This window comes from Vulpes vulpes, chromosome 8 (genome assembly GCF_048418805.1).
Source record: "Vulpes vulpes isolate BD-2025 chromosome 8, VulVul3, whole genome shotgun sequence".
NCBI classification, from domain to species: Eukaryota; Metazoa; Chordata; class Mammalia; order Carnivora; family Canidae; genus Vulpes; species Vulpes vulpes.
In genome coordinates this window covers 72,520,391-72,526,876 of record NC_132787.1, presented here as the reverse complement: position 1 = coordinate 72,526,876, position 6,486 = coordinate 72,520,391, and the positions used below count along the sequence as shown (strand labels likewise).

Below are 6,486 nucleotides of genomic sequence, written 5' to 3'. Positions count from 1 at the left end.
CCAGATTTCACCATTGAGAGTCTCCTTGAACTGCTGTTGGGTGAATCTTGGTGGATGCACCATTGCTTTTGGTGATGGCCAATATTCACTCCCTCTCTAGTCACCATCCCTTTCCAGGTACCATATCCATTCTCCCCTGAGTGACTGAGGAGGATAAACCCCGCTTCCGCACCAGGGGTGTGTCCTGACTTGGCTCATGCTATCCTGTCGCCCGTGTCCTTGGAACCGAGGGATGGATTCCAAATAGGTACCTGGCCTACTCCAGTCAGTGCGAACAGAGATGTCTAATGGGGCTTCGGGAAAAGAAGCCTCCATTCTCCTCACTGGGAGCAGGTAAAACATAGAATCAACAAACACTCTCTTTCTGTCTGGATGACACAGTATAAAATGACAAGTGTGGACCTGATGAGGCCATTGCTGCTGCCCAGATGGAAGCTAGCCTGAGATCAATCTCACTATACAGAGGTGGGAGGAATGTAGACAATAGCAGAGATAACAGGGCTGAAGCCTGGTGACACTACTCATTTCTGGATCATCCTGTGCCTGAAGCCAGCTATGGACTGCATAAGGATTTCATCCAATAAACTGCATTATTCATTTCAGCCTGAAGGACCAAAGATTTCTATTGCTTCCCAAGCAAAACAATCCTAAATATTAAACTTCCCAAAGCAGCAACAGAAGCAAAGAATGCATTTCAGCTCCTTAGGGCCAAGAGCCCTCTTAACTACAAGCCTGTTGTTCTCCCCCGCTGGTCTGAGAGCTTCTGGGGTATATTCACTGTGTCCCCGGCTCCTAGAGGCGTGTGTATCTCTAGTGAGGGCATCATAAGCATCTCATGTATATGTGGAAAACCTGCAAACGTTGTCTTGTCCACCCGCTACATCCTCAGCTTCTAGAACAGAGTGTGGGACATGCAATAAACATTCACTGAGTGAGTGCATAAGTCACCCAAGCCTGTCTCCGAGCCCCTCCCCTCCAATCCCCCAAAGGAACAGAAGCTGTGGCCAAAAACTTGCAAGACATTTTATTCTCCTGCCAGGGGACGACACGGCAAGGAGCTAGCTGAGAGAAACTGGAGGGTCCGTCCTGGATTTAGGAAGGCAGGAGCTGGCGGTGCTTGCTGGAGACTCTGGGCTTCTCCCCAGGGTGCAGTAAGGTCCCAGCTCCTGGGACACCTGGAGTGGGGAGGAGAAACAGCTGTGACAGGTGTGGGGTCCCTGCAAAAGTGCACTAGAGCCACCTGCCCCTGCTGATCACACCCAGAGTTACATCCTGGAACCCAGTCAGGAGCCTGAGGGGGTTTGGGGTTCTGGAGATGGAAATCAAAGGCTCCAATGACAGGAAGTGGTAGGGACCTCGCATTACAAGGTGACCCCAGATCTGCCAGCATCAAGTCCCAAAGCCTCAGTCAAGGCAAGACTGGCTGCCAGAGCCACTCAGGAGCCCTTCCCTGCCCCCGATCCCGCCGCCCTGGCCTGATCTGTGGGCACAGCCTGGGCAGCCCTGGAGGGAGAGGCTGCAGAGCCCTCCGTGCCAGCGGGGTTCCTGAGCCCAGCTCTCGGGCCCCGGGTGTCCTGGGCCAGGTGGTGCCTGGTTCCTGTTCCCAGGAACCGCTGCTGGGCTGGGGACAGGAGTCAGTTAGGGCTCTGTCGTCTATGCATAGCCCAGTCTGAGGCCACTTCCTTGGTGGTAACCTCCTTACGCATAATCATCTCACTCAAGCCTTACTCAAAGAAGAAATCAGGATTATTATCGCCTTCACAGGTAGGGATGCTCAAGTTCACAGGCGTGAAGCTCCTTGCTCAAGTGCATGCTGACCAGAGATGGAGCCCTGATGTCACCCAGGGTTGCCTGGGAGAAAACCCCAATCCCTTGGGGCACCTGGCTGACTCAGTGAGTCACCTGGGCCTCTGGCTCTAGGGTTGTGAGTTGAAACCGCACGATGGATGGAGAGATTAATTAATGTTTTTACTAAAAATTTTAAAAGCCCTGATTCTTCATGAGTATTTCGCAACCATTCTTGTTACAGCCCACCTGCCCAGCTTCTCCAGACTTCCACACAGTGGGGGGAGGAACGTGTCACAACAAAGGCGCTAAGAGGGACATGTATGAGTTGCTTATGAACTTGTCTATGACAGATGTATTTCCATGTTTTTACACCATGTTGCATATAATTGGGGATGAGATCTGGACCCTCCAGGAAGGGGTCCCTGCTGTTACCTCTGTACTCACCTACTTGAGGTCTGCACAACCTGAAGGTCACACAGATATCCCTGGAGGGATTACTATTCAGGAAAAACTTGGCAACACTCCACAAAACTCTGGTGAGGATATCTTTGCAGATTTTTTCCACCGCTGGAATCGTTGAGCACACCGCTGTTGTAGTCTTCTCAATGGCTCCCTGAAGCAGCAACAGCACCATGACAGGAGACAAGAATTAGCTGTGCTCTACCCCAACCACCCCCACAGATCCCAGCAGCTCCTGGCCCTGGGACCCTCTGACAGTGGGCATGCTGGGAGGAGGACCTGGTGCCAGGTGACCATGGAAGCAGAGGCTGGAGAGACCTGGATCGGCCCTCATGCCCAGTCCCAAGGCCCTGATCCGGGCCTGGCCAGGAGGGGCTCAGGAGACAAGGACAGTTGGCTCTGTCCTGTGTCAGTCCCTGGTGCATCATCACCCCAGGCACAAGGTCTTGTATGTGGAGCACAGTGCCCCCTGCTGCTACCCCACAATCAGGTTCTTCCTACAGAGCCTCCTGGGTCCCAGGGCTGGCAGGGCTCAGGTTCAGGTGGGTGGGGAAGGTGAGGGGAGAGAGAGCTTTGAGCCATGGCACGTTCCATTTTGCAGTATCGTCTACTGCCATCACAGGGGAGAAGGCTACAGCTGAGTGCCCTGGGCTGAGGGTGGGCCCTGCAGTACCCAGAAGCTGAGCAGGGTCAGGGTACAGAGGAGAAGGAGGGAGGGAGGGTGAAAGGAGGCTTCCTGGGAGGAACACATCCACTTGTTCAGCACTTGCTCAGGACCAGATGGGGAACTCAGCTCATCCCACCCCTCAGCTCCTTCCAAAGGATTAAGGAAGTGGTTGGGGGATTAATATCTATCCCATTGCACAGAGAAGGAAACTGAGACTCAGAAAGCATTAGCACTTGGCCCAGCCATGCAGCTAGAGGTGACAGATCTGGGGTTCATCAACCCTGACCCAGATGCCCTTGGATCCAGCCTCATAGGCTCTCCCGTGGGCACATGCAGTACGACCACAGGGGAAAGGTTCCGACCTCTCCTGGCTAAAAGTTTTCTTTGACAATGAAAGAGAAAACATCCTTACCTGCTCCCAGAGCATCCCAATTTCAAATGGTTCTTTGTAGTCCCTCCCCAGACACAGGAGGGGACCTCAGATACCCTGTTGAGAAGGTCTGACCCAAACAGGAATCAGCTCCTCCTCAGGGTCCTGTCCCCAGCCCCTACTATGACCCTGGATGGACGTTCAGATGGTTCCGCAAATCTGAAGATCACCTGAATCTGGGACGGTCCCACGCAAGTCCTCAGCCAAGTCATTATCATTCGACAAATCTCACATTGGTTGAACTGCGGGTCGCCCTGTCAGAAAAAGAAGATCCCCAAAGTGCTCTCTCAGAAACCCCTAGAATCCGGAGCAGAGATTCAGAAAGGAGCCCTTGCATCCTCCTAGGCCAGCAGGATGACCAATGATCCTCCTGTCCTTTAGGGCCTAGGACCAGCTAGCTGACTGGCCCGAGCTCACCTTCCTGGTGGGCTTGGCGGAGTGACGCACCTAGAACCCCTCGCCCACACCCACTGCACCTTCTATATTCCAACACCTGCCCCCCTTGTGTTCTCTGCTCAGACCCCAGAGGGGCCTCTCAGGGGAGGGCCCAGACAGACCAAGGTAGCCCCCCTGAGCCAGGCACAAGTGCACACAAGAGCAGCGTCTTCAGCCCACTGCTCTGTCCCCCCTCCCCACCGAAAGACATGTGCAGCTATGGCCTGGTGCTCCCTGGATGCAGAAAACGAGGAGGAGCTCGGGAGGTGAGCAGGGAGCCAGCAAAGAACCTGGGCAGCCTCCTGGGCCAGTCTCCTGAAGAACTGCTCTTCCTGACAAATGTCGGCCGTGGACAGGTCATCATGGTCCTCAGCGATCAGACCAGAATAGGTCAGACCTGGGGAAGAAACAGCATCAGCATCTGTCCACACGTGGAAGAGGAGGGGAAGTCAGAACTCCTGGCTGCTGGGGAGCCCAGGAGGTGGCCAGAGCCGCGGACAGGGGTGGGGCTTGGAGAGGGACCCAGGAGGCCTGTCCTCACACTGCCCTGGGGCTGCCTTAACCCAGGCTCTGTGAAAAGACATGCTTTTAAGATCTTTCTGGAAACGGGAAGAGAAGATAGTATCTCTCCAACATTACCATCTGTACAAACCTTTCTGTCTACCAGAGCCTCTATCTCTATTCTCTCTCTCCCTCTCTCAAAACACACAAACACACACAGACAAACACACACACACACAAACACGCGTGTAATTTTCAGTTGCACTAAAATGAAAAAAATCTCCTCCCTTCCCAAGCTTGTCTTTCTTTCCCTCTTGCCTTCCGCAAAGACTTCATATTAGGTGATCATTTCCAAATCACTCTCCAGAACTGTCCCTACCCTCAGCTAAAGAGGAGCTGCCAGGATCACATGGGGAATGTCCTTACCTGGGGTGGCCAGGAGCACTGAGGCGAGGAGCAGGAGGGCCCAGGAAGTCATGGCAAGGCAGCTGCTGAGACACCCTCACACCCCCTTTATGCAGGCGGGACACCTCGAATCTGACCTTGCCGGCTCCTGCTCCTCTTGTAGGCCACCTCCCCAGGTCCCTGGTTTACCACAAACACCACCAGTTTGTGGAGAAGTGGGGGGAGGAGAGGCTTCACACTATCTCTCTTCCCCTCCCCCCACACAGAGCTTTCCTAGCTGAGTGCAAGGTGGCTGGAGGGCACAGCTGCCATGATGCCCCCACCCTGCCCCAGATGTGGACATGGAAGAGACATCCTTGCACCTGAGAGCTCAGGGAGGCACCTAGGCCAGGAGCATCCCATCCCCCACCCCATCCCCCACCCTCCAGGGGTCTGTGCAGGTGTCCCTCCCCCAGCCATCCCCATTTCCCTCCTCTCCCCCAGCCATTTCAGCCCAGTAGCTCTAGCAGACTCCACCAGATTTAAAGACAGGTGCTCGGGGCAGATGCTGACAGCCCCTCCCAGCCCTGCCTTCTCGGGTGGGGGACACCCAGCATGAGCTCAAGGACTCCCTGTGTCCCCAGCCCCTCACCAGCCTGCTGGCCAGCATCGTGGAGGCAGGCTCTTCCCTCAGAGCCACCCTCAACCCCGCCTGTCAGGGCCCTGGGCCACAGGGGGACACAGCCCATGGGAAGGAGGTGAGTCCTGGCCAGGGGTCTAGGCCCAGGTCCCGGGCCCCTGACTCCCCATCTGTGCACCACGGTTATGGCCCTTATCCGTAATAACCGTGGCGGTTGCCCACTTAACAGCCAGTATCAGATCAGTAAGAGACCATCATTTAGGGAAAGTCGGTCCCAGACATTGCGCAGAACATCCTCCTGCTACAGCATGTGCCCTCCTTACCTGACACCTATATTCAACTGGGCATCCCCTCATTTGTCTGGTGCCATCACCCACCTACTTCATGCCTCAGACCAGGACACTGGGTGCAGATAGCAGGGGACCTGACCTCTGCCACCAGGCTTGCAGGGCCACTGCGAGCACCAGAACGCGCCTCCTACCTCCTATTGGGTCTTTCCCCACCAGCTGCTGAGATGGCACAGCCACCCAGGCAGGACCAGCTGACAGGGTCCCCTCACACCCCAAGCCCCGCATCCCCCTCAGTGTGGCTCTGACGACTGCACCCCTTCTACCTCCCCGGGAATCCCATCATGGGCCTACAGCCTTGTTCTCTAAATCACTCTACTCTCCTGATCCTATTCAGAGCCCTGCTCTCCACTCAGCCTCTGCTGAGAAGGGAAGAGGGTGGGGTCCCAGGCAAGCAGGCCTCTGACAAGCTGGGGGCTCTAGAGCAAGGGGCACCGTCTCTTGGAGCTTCAGTTCTTTTTGTATCAAATGGATATAGTGTCTCCTGTTCATAGGGCTCCCATGTTACACGTCTTTGTGCATGTGCATGTGGAAGCTTTACAGCCTGTGCTGTACTGGCAGAGGGAGGCTGGTGTTAGGGCATCCTTCCCCAAGGTGGCTTCTGTGAGTGCTGCCCCTGTGGGAGGGTATCTGGTGCTGTGCCGGGGAGTGGAAAGTGAGATTTCTGTGCTCAGGAGGAAATGCCAGGCTCAGAAAGTGCCAAGGCCTCCTCCCCATGGGACTCCTTAGCACCCTCAACATGGTAATGTGTCTTACTCTATTTTAGCTTCAGAAACACAAAAATGAACATTATGACCGTTCTTACGGGGAAGATAACTTTTATATTATGGACAAT

At 54.9% G+C, this 6,486-nt stretch overlaps 1 long non-coding RNA gene across 1 annotated transcript; it reads right to left on the bottom strand.

The window, feature by feature from the left end:
* Nucleotides 1-1,037: 1,037 nt before the first annotated feature.
* Nucleotides 1,038-4,182, bottom strand: LOC140599841 (uncharacterized). The gene is made up of 4 exons (XR_012002824.1): nucleotides 4,070-4,182; nucleotides 3,515-3,598; nucleotides 2,233-2,401; nucleotides 1,038-1,175 (listed from the first exon to the last, which is right to left on the bottom strand). It is a non-coding gene; the product is annotated as an uncharacterized lncRNA (long non-coding RNA).
* Nucleotides 4,183-6,486: the final 2,304 nt, after the last annotated feature.